A 9,854-nucleotide genomic window follows, 5' to 3' on the forward strand; every position below is an offset into this window, starting at 1 on the left:
AGCAGCATTTTTTTTTTTTTTTTTGGACCGGGGATCTAACTCAGGACTTGTGTGCTTGAGAGGCAGGCAGTGGAACCACTGAACTAAATCCCCAGCCCCAAAGCAACATGTTAATGGCGCAAAAATGGACATGTGGATCAATGAAACAGAACAGAAGATATAGAAACAATCCCAGCACATTTAGCTATCTGGTCTTTGAAAAAAGAGCCAAAAACATACACTGAAGTAAAGATAGCCTCTTTAATAAATAGTTCTGGGAAAGCTGACTATCCACATACAGAAGATTGGATCTGGACCCATATATCACATCATGTATTAAACTAAAATCAAAATGGATCAAAGATCTAAATGTTAAAACAGAAATACTTAATCTGCTGTGAGATAAAATAGGTAAAACTCTGGAAGATATAGACATAGGCGAGGACTTTCTTAACAGAACCCCAGTGGCACAAGAAATAGTACCAAGAATTAACAAAGGAGATCATATTAAAATAAACTTCCACACAGCAAAAGAAAAAAAAACAAAACAAAAACAAAGTGAAGAGACAATCTATAGAATGTAAAAGAAATTACCAGCTATTCCTCAGGTGAAGGACTAATATCCAGAATATATGAAGAATTTAAAAAAATAGATACTTGGAAATAAAAGACTCAAAAATGGGTAACTGAAATTAATAAACACTTCTCAGAAGATAGGGAGGGTTGAAGGATTTGAAGGGAGAGCAGGGAAATGGGGAAAAAATAAGAAGCAAGATACATCATGCAAAGGTATAAGTTCCAATGACGACTGTAATCATATTGTATACCTAAAATGTACTAAGAAATTTAATGAAAAAATAAATATATGAAAAAATGTTCAACATCTCTGGCCGTTAAAGAAATGCAAATTAAAGCAATGGTGAGAGAGAACAGTTTAGAGAGGTTAATAATTTGACAAATGGAAGGGATCTAGGGGATGGCATGTAATCATTATGTACTACAAACAAATAATAATAAAAAATTAAAACTAAAAAGTGGCTAAGAAAAGCTTTGGATATATTCTGAAACAAAAATTAAAATTTAGAAATTTCCAAAAAGCAGACTTTAGGAAGAGCACAGTCTTAAATAGGAGTGCAGACAGATCAGTTCGGCATTCTACACTGCATAGTGGGGGACTTGACAGTTCATCAGCATCAGCTCAGATGCTGAAATGCTGGGCAGACCATTTTATCCCCTTAAGTTTGTTGGGCCATTTAAAGCAAACAATACAGTTACATTTATCATTGGGATCTTGACTTTACATGATATGTCTTGGTTCTTATTTTTTCCCCATACCCCTGAATCTCTTTCATCTCCTTCACCCTTCCCTATTTACAAAGACTTAGTTTCTGTTTTTTCACATTTTTTATTTTCCCTTATTTCCTTTTCCCTCTCCTTCCCACTCCCCTTTAGTAGAACTTTTGACTGGGGAGATATGATTAAAATGTGGAACCCACCAGAGAGAAGGATTTCAGACACATATTCTTGGTTTTCAATGGGCACTACTGAAAATCCACATAGTGTGTGCACATAATGGCAACTGGGAAGCTGACTTAGCTTCAAATATGCTTCATTGCAGACTGGACTAACATATACCCCTACTTTTCCTGACCAAGCAAAGTAGACCCTCTGTGGATGTGGGTAACATCATCCAGAGCACCTAGAGATCTCATACACAAGGAATAGCACTCAGTAAATACTACCACATTACCAGGATACCGAACTCAATGAACAAAAACTAAGAGAAAATAACTGAAGTAAGACAGAACGATAGGTAATCCAGATGTTGGTATATTGAGATAAGGACTTTGTGGTTAATGTATTTGATATATGTTTAAGATGAAGCTATTGTCAGAGAACTGGAATCTATTTAAAAAATAATCAAGTGGAAAACCTGGGCACTGAAAAATAATTCAAATTAGGAAGTCAATGCATAAGATAAATAGAACATAAAACAAACTAAAAAAGAATTAATAAACTAGAAAACAAATCCATGGGAAATATTCAGACTGTAGGATGGAAAGAAATAAAAAAATGAATAATATACAGGATGTAAAATGTGCAGTTAACATTTTAGTGGATAGAGAAAGAATGTACTAAAAGACATATTTTAAAGGCAAATGACCAGGAATTTCTCCAAAAGTAAGAAATAATCATGTTACAGATTATTCAAGGTCTTAAAACATTAACAATGTAAATACATATAAAGCTTTTAAAAATTAAAACAACATACTTAAGCAAAAAACATTAAAGGTGCTGTAACATAGAAACAAGGAAAAATGAAAAAGCAGCTGGCTAGACAAGTGGATGTGAGAATAGAAAGATATATTACCAGCAAAGAAGCAATACAAAGACTGACAGCAAAATTTCAACAAATGTAATGCAAGTCAGAATACAAAGAAAGACATTTTTAGATTGCTAAAAAAAAACCTGCCAATTTATAATTCCATATCAAATAAAAATAACCTTCAGCAATGAAAGTAGGGAAAAGCCAGTTTCAGCTTAAAACAATCCGAAATAATTTGTTAGCAGTAGATCTGGTCTACAAAACAGAATAAAGTGGTAAAGCGTGTGTATGTGTGTGTGTGTGTGTGTGTGTGTGTGTGTGTGGGGTGAGGGTATTAAGTTTTTAATCAGGTAGGAACATAAAAATGAAAAGGTATAAAAAACAAAAAGATTAGTAAGTTTAAATATCATTTACACAAATAATAACTTGCAGGATTTAAAATACAGGTAGAATTAAAAGTGATTGGCTGTTTTCCTCACTTTCCTGTTGTGAGACACCATACTCAGCACTCACAGTGCAAGGGAGGAGAGGTTTATTTTGGCTCATGGTTTCAGAAATGTTAACCGTGGTTGGCAAGCTGTAAGGCAGAAATGGCACGGTTGCTTCTGCCATGAAGCAAAGCCACTCAAGTCACAGTGGCCAGGAAACAGAGTGAGAAGGAAGGAGCGGGGTGTGGGGAGTGGGACTGGGGGACAGGACTGGGGATAGGCAGAACCCATCCAGGTCACAGCTACCTCCCCAACCAGGTCCCACTCCCAACGGGGTGCTTAGCTCTGAACTCTTTGTGGATTAGTATGTTGGTGTGCACAGCATCCTAATGATACAGTCACCTTTCAACAGCCCCACCTCTCAACACACGAGGCTTTGGGGGGATGTTCTAGATCTAAACCATAACAACAGCTACTATACAAATTATGAGATGAAAAATACAGTCAGAGTTTTCTAAAATCTCTGCATTGAGAAGACACTGGTGCAGGAAAATGGATAGATCTTGACAGAGGTTAAGTGAAACAAGTGACACAGAAAAGTTAAACATTTCGTGATTTCTCTTATATAAGAAACCCAATTATAAAGAAAGAGTAAAATAAAGATAGACTTTTCAAAGTAAATAAAAGGGATTGGGGGAAGGGAAATGGGTAGGGAAGGGGTAAAGAGATTGAAAATGATCGAGATTTGTTACATAGATATAACATTTCCCCCAAAGCAAATGCAAATACCATGTGTTGCAAACATATACCAATATACAAAAAGAAGACATTGGTGAAAATATTAAATTTTATTGTACTCTTAGAAAATCAAGAATTCATATTGCTATATCTTGGTTAATTATTGTGAGAACAGTAAATTATAGATAAAGAAAAATTAGTCCAAAATAATACATCTATACTAAAAAGAGGCACCAAAGAAGAAGAAAGGAGCATGAAACCTACGGAACAGATAGAAAACAACAATTAAAACAGTAGATATAAACACTAAACTAGCAATAACATTAGATTTATTCACATTGAATGTCCCTATTGAAAGACAAAGATTCAGAACTTGAATAAAAATATATTCACTGGAATCACATAGATGCACTTGAATCTCCTAGGGCCATCAACCAGGAAAGCAAACCTGAGCCTTGGGGTTCAGGGTTTTTATTAGGGGTCAGTTGTGTGGTTTTGTAGTACTTTGTCTGACTAATTTCATCTACTTGGTCATACTCTAGCACCCTAATCCAGAAAGAAGAATTCACCACAATTTGCACCTAGAAGATTGTCCTGAGTTTCTCTTGCACTTCACCAGGTACATTCTTCCTGTGTGCATTTTAATGGCTGTCTTTTTGCTATATAAAATCACCAGCACGAGTAGCCAGATTTTCTGAATCCCGTGAGTCCTTCTAGTAAGTCAGTGAGTCTGAGGACCCACTGGTGTGGGGACCCACTAAATTACTGATATCAGAATAAAGGGATAAGAAATTATTTTAAATATAACAAATTTAAACTGATATATTGAAAAAGTGGCAGAATCAGCATATTAATAGAAAAAATGCAACTAAATTAAACTGGCAAGGTAGAATATATGAATAACTGCGCATCAACTAAAATGGTCTGCAAAATTAAAAGCATGCTTATAAAGAAAAGCAACCATCCCCCACACAAATGTAATCTCCAGGTCCACATTCTTTCATAGTGGAATTTTAACTATCAGTTAAGAAAATCATTATTCCTAAAACAGGAAATTAGGAAACATTTTGGAGTCATAATACTAATGTACAAAAAGAAATTTAAGAAAATTGCAGATGAATTTCTCTTATACTCATAGATGACAAAATCATAAAAATGTTAATAAGCTCAAATCAATGAAATACACATATCGACACATCATACATCTAAATAGCATAACCTTTCTCAGGAATGCAAACTGGGCTTGCCAGTAAAAGCAATTGAAATATCATTTGTAATTGTGAAAGAATAAAAGGAAAAACCATGCCACCTCAACAGAAACAGAGAAAAAACATTTGATTAAAATTAAATGCATTTAGCTAACAAAAGTTTCAAACTAAGAAACTACTTCTTTAATATTATAAAAATACAGAGAATCTATAGAAAATGCCATTTAGAGAAAACATTAAAAAACTTTTTCACTGAAATTGAAAATGCGTCAGGAACACTTGTCACTATTAATTGTAGCAACATTCTAAAAGATTTTACCAATAAAATAAAGTAATAAAAGGATGTAAAGTTATGACAAAATGCTTTGTACAAGGCATGATTATTATACATACACTGGACATAAACTATAAAAGTTAATAAGTAAAGTTAATATTCAGTTCAGAAACAAAAATTTTAAGAGTTGCCATTTGAAACTCTTAAAATGTTAAATATTTAGGAATAAATCTAACAAGATTTTCAAGGTCTTACAAAAATGTAACAACATATTGCAATAAATTAAAGAAACTAAAGAAAGATATATAATGTTTAAAATTGAGAAAATTTATTAGTTACAAATGTAAACGCTCCCATAATTGATTTATAGAGTCAATGCAACTTCAGTTTTAAAAATCTCAACAAGTTTTCTTTGGAGAATTTGGCAAGCTCAAACAAAATGTAAACAGAATTGCACTGAGTCAAGTAAAGCATAACTGACTTATGAAAAATAAAATTACAGAATTCAGTTTTTGAGATATCAAGATTCATCACAGTAGTTAAGAGGGTTTGATATTTGCTTATTAATAGTTACACAATTAAATATAATAGAGAATTTTCAAAAACTGAGACTAAAATTAATGGGTGATTGCAGTAGAAAAGGGTGTTTTTTTTTAATGTAGTGGTAGCTTAGTCGAATATCATTATAGAAATTAATCTTAGTTTCAGTTTTATACCAAAAGCATGGATAAGCTCCACACAGGTTTTAGATCTCAATGTAAAAGCTGAGATAATAACTCTCCTGAAGGTGATATAGTAGAATATTTGCCTGGAGTAACCAAAGATATTTTAAATGTGCACAAACAGCCCCAACTCTAAAGGAAAAAGTGATTGATAAATTGGGCTTTTAAAATTAGAAGAGTGGAAAGCACAGGAGGATGGGAGGTGATATCGTAACTGGTGTGTCTGACACAGAGCTAATATTCAGAATACATGGTCAAATTCTGCCCATGGAGAACAGAATGCACAGCCCAAAAGCATAACACACAAGAAGGACTAAACAGGCACTCTTACACTAGAGAAGATCCAAACAGCCAGGCCACACATACAGTGTACTGACCTCATTAGCCAGTAAGAGAAATTAAAACTATAATAAAATATACCTGCATGCACTAGAATGGCTAAGATTTTTTTAAATATGTAAAAATTTCTATCATTGATGAAGATGATACTCTTCTACACAGGGCAGGATTGTGCATTAGTGCAGCTAACTTTGAAAACTCTAGTAATTTCTTCTAAACTGAATGTAATATAAAGCCAATTTATCAATCCTTTTTAAAGTTGGAATTTTTTGTTCATTTTAAAGAGATTTTTGCTAACTACCTGAACATATTCTCCTATATCGTCTTCTGGAGAGTTATTATTTTAGCTTTTACACATAAATTCCACTGATAAATACATACCTAGCAGAAACATCCAAAAATGCATACAAAGTACGGACAAGAATATCTTTAGCAGTATCCTTAGGAGCCAAAAATATGGAAAAACTTTAATGTTTAGCAGCGTACAATATTTTACATCAATGAAAATTGGGTAAATCGCTTCTGCCAGTAAAAACATGGATGAACCCTACTGATGAAAACACATTTTTAAATGAAGAAAACCAGACACATAAAAGTACTAATTATGTAACTCTTTTATACAGGTTGAAAACAGATAAAGTTAACCTGTGTTGTAAGAAGTCAAGAAAATGCCTTTGGAAAAAGAGGAGCTTTGATGTGGACAAGACAAAAACCGAATTTTTAAAGTACTGGTTAAGTTTTATATATTGATCTGAATAGTGGTTACACAGATAGGTTCACTTGTGAAAATGTATTGAGCTGAACATGTTTGGTTTATTTAATGTTATACTTTAATAAAAACTTGATTACAAAGAAAAATGTTGTGTCTGGGTAAAAGAGATTTAATTTCCAGTTTTCATAGTACTTGAAGGGAAAATGTCCTTTCTTCCCTATGTGGAGTACTAAAGGGAAGACAGAAGTAACAACAGTCTCACCCATGTACTAATGTTTTGACCAGGGTGACCCAGGTTGCAAGTTTTTAAAGCACTGCCAGTATTTTCCCTTGTGATAAAAATTAAGGATGTAAGTATTCATGCTTTCTTTCCAGTCATGGAGAACTAAATCATTATCATTAAAAGATTTTACCCTGCACTTGGGATAGGGATAAAGGATGTTCTGTCCATGACTGACACAGAATGAACTAACTGCTAAGAAAAGAATACCTCCTTTGGAAAGACAGCCAGTCTGCCAGTGGTAACTCACTAGCTTTTGCTGCTCAGAGCCCAGCTGGGATCACTGCAGCATTTACCCCAGCTGACAGCTTTTCTGTGGTTTATGGGAACTACCCCATCATTTACCAATTACTTTCCTCTGTGCTTTCTGCTAGTTGAAATGAGCTCTGATATTTGAAATCAAAGAAGCCTGGTTGAAGTGCCGTGTTTCTGGTTTGCACAGAGTGGAGCCCCTGGGTTTTTCATAGCAAGGATAAAACTGGCAAATACACTCTTCAAGAAAGAAAAAAAGAGGAGCTGGGGGTTTATCTAGTACTTACCTAGAGTGTGCAAGGCCCTGAGTTTGATCATCTGCCAGGAGTTTGGGGTAAGACCCCTTATGTGGCATCCTCAAAACCTTGTGATTGCCTACAACCAACAGAGAAGGTGTGTACTATGGAGTTAATATCATTTTTTCCAATCCATTTGTGTTTCTCCTCTGCTATACTGTTTATTCCACATAGGATGCTGTAGGGTAAAGAAACTTTCATAATGAATTCATAATGGGAAAAAACATCATCACATCATATCTTTGGGGAGCATAGAGAAGTAAAATGCTTAACATTTTGATCTGGGCCGTTTTTGAAAAGAGTACATTCTTAAATTTGGGGATTTGAGCACTTAACAGTGGGCAGTGACAGCAAGAAGAATTATGTCTTCATAAGCATAGCAACGTGAACAATAATAGTACTAATAAAAGCTCATGTTTCTTGAGTACATACTATATGCCAGACACAGTGCTAAGCATTTCACAGGCACTATTTCATCCTTCTATCATCCAACTAAGATAGAAGTATCAGCTCCCGAGAGCAAGGAATTATGACTGATTTTCTCATTGTGTTTCAAGACACTTGGAAGTATACCGGGTTTGTTAGAAGATAGTCAACATTTGGTGAGTTCGTCAAATGAATGTTTTGTCTTGTAACTATCTCCATTGCATATGTCCATGGAGAAAGGGTGTTAAATAATTTCCCGTGGTAAGAAGCAACAGAGTAAGGTTGTTGTTTAGTTCTTCATCCTCCAAGGACTAGAATATTAACCATTATCCTATTTTGAAGTTTTAGAGGAAACAAAAGTGGTCAGAGTTTGGAAAGGGCTTTGATACAGTGGTTACATCCAAATGATCTTGGACCTAAATCTTACATGACTTTAGTACTGGTCCTTTGGTCCAAGCCAAGTGGTGATGTCCCTAGGATGTTGGAGAGAGGTAGGGAGTGAGCAGGGTACCACTCCATACCCACCTGTTCACACAGAAAGAAACTGTTGGCTTTATTGATGACTCCTAGTACTCAATAAACCATTTTTATTTGCTCACTCTTAAGAATCATGGAAAACTTTTCATATTCAGATTAATTACAAAGTGGACGCCATTGTAGGCTTGACAGATTACCAAACTGTGTATTCCAAGAAAGGAAGACACAGAGGCATAACTGAACACTACTTTTAAAGTAGTGTTCCCTTAAAGATTTGGTGCATTCTGTCTGAACCATCTATTAGTGGCAGTTTCCTTTTCCTCTCTCCCACTCTGAATTAAGAAATGATGTCATCAGCAGAGACAATTTCTCTCCCTGCTTTTTTCTACAGATGTCTTTTACTTCTTTTGCTTCCCTAATTATTCTGGATAGGTGGGAGTAAGATTTGAACCCAGGCAGGCTGACCCATATTCCATTACTTTAATGACTGTTACCTCTTCCCCCACCTGCCTCTGTCTATAAAAATATGGACCATGGGAATATCTCACTTTCTTAGTGAGGCTCGAGTTCATTGAGTTCTTAGCAATGCATTTGCCCAAAGAGTAGGCATTTATATAGAGTCAGTGTCAGTGCTTCACCTAAGAGTCTCCATTACATTTATTTCCTTGTTCCAAGTAATAAAGATGTCAAACACACACAATCTCCCTAAAGCCAGAACTTCCCAATAAAGGATACAGCACCAAACACCTATGTCATTCAGCCAGGTTGTGGCAAATTTATGGGGCTGAAGACTCTGATCCTCAAAGGATTTTTTTTTTGTTTTTTTTTTTACACGGCCATAACAACAGACCATACCACCATGGAATGTGACAAAGAACACTGAGAATACAAAGTAAATGGCTTCTGTGTGTCTTTGATGGCTCTATGTTCTTTGAAGCCACATCAGGCCCTTACTTAGCTGAATGCTTCTCCTTATTTTTTCTAGCCCATATTGATCAATCATTTACCATGGTCTAGAAAGTAACTGTGTGACCCTTGAGAAAGAGATCACTTATAACGTTTTGTGGACAACTCTGGGGCACGACTTAGGTCACATCAGCTTGCTGTCATTCTTGCCAGCCTCACCCTGTTGGGATGCAATGGTTTGACTTTAGCACACGCTATAAATATCACCAAGCATCTCTGTTACAGAACTTATGATCCGTGTTTCAAGTTCCTGCAAAACAAGGGATGAAAGAAAAGGAGTAAAAGGAATAAAGGCCTTTAGAATTTATTTTTCTAATAGTGGCCACTATATTGTAATATGAATCTTATGTATGATGGAAGATGAAGGTGATGGCTAACGTTTTAATCCCATTTGCGCCACTATTTTAGGAAATCATAGACCCGGTAATGTA

At 35.1% G+C, this 9,854-nt stretch overlaps 1 long non-coding RNA gene across 1 annotated transcript in view; it reads left to right on the top strand.

Moving 5' to 3' along the window:
* The window catches only part of LOC104865734, a 193,451-nt gene extending 189,381 nt beyond the window's left edge, over positions 1–4,070 (top strand). Inside the window, exon 3 of the long non-coding RNA XR_781256.2 lies at positions 4,014–4,070. This is a non-coding gene — a long non-coding RNA (uncharacterized LOC104865734). The remainder of the gene's footprint in view (positions 1–4,013) is intronic.
* Positions 4,071–9,854: the final 5,784 nt, after the last annotated feature.

The sequence above is a fragment of the Fukomys damarensis genome, unplaced genomic scaffold (genome assembly GCF_012274545.1).
Source record: "Fukomys damarensis isolate Sample0158 unplaced genomic scaffold, DMR_v1.0_HiC HiC_scaffold_32, whole genome shotgun sequence".
In the NCBI taxonomy this organism is placed as follows: domain Eukaryota; kingdom Metazoa; phylum Chordata; class Mammalia; order Rodentia; family Bathyergidae; genus Fukomys; species Fukomys damarensis.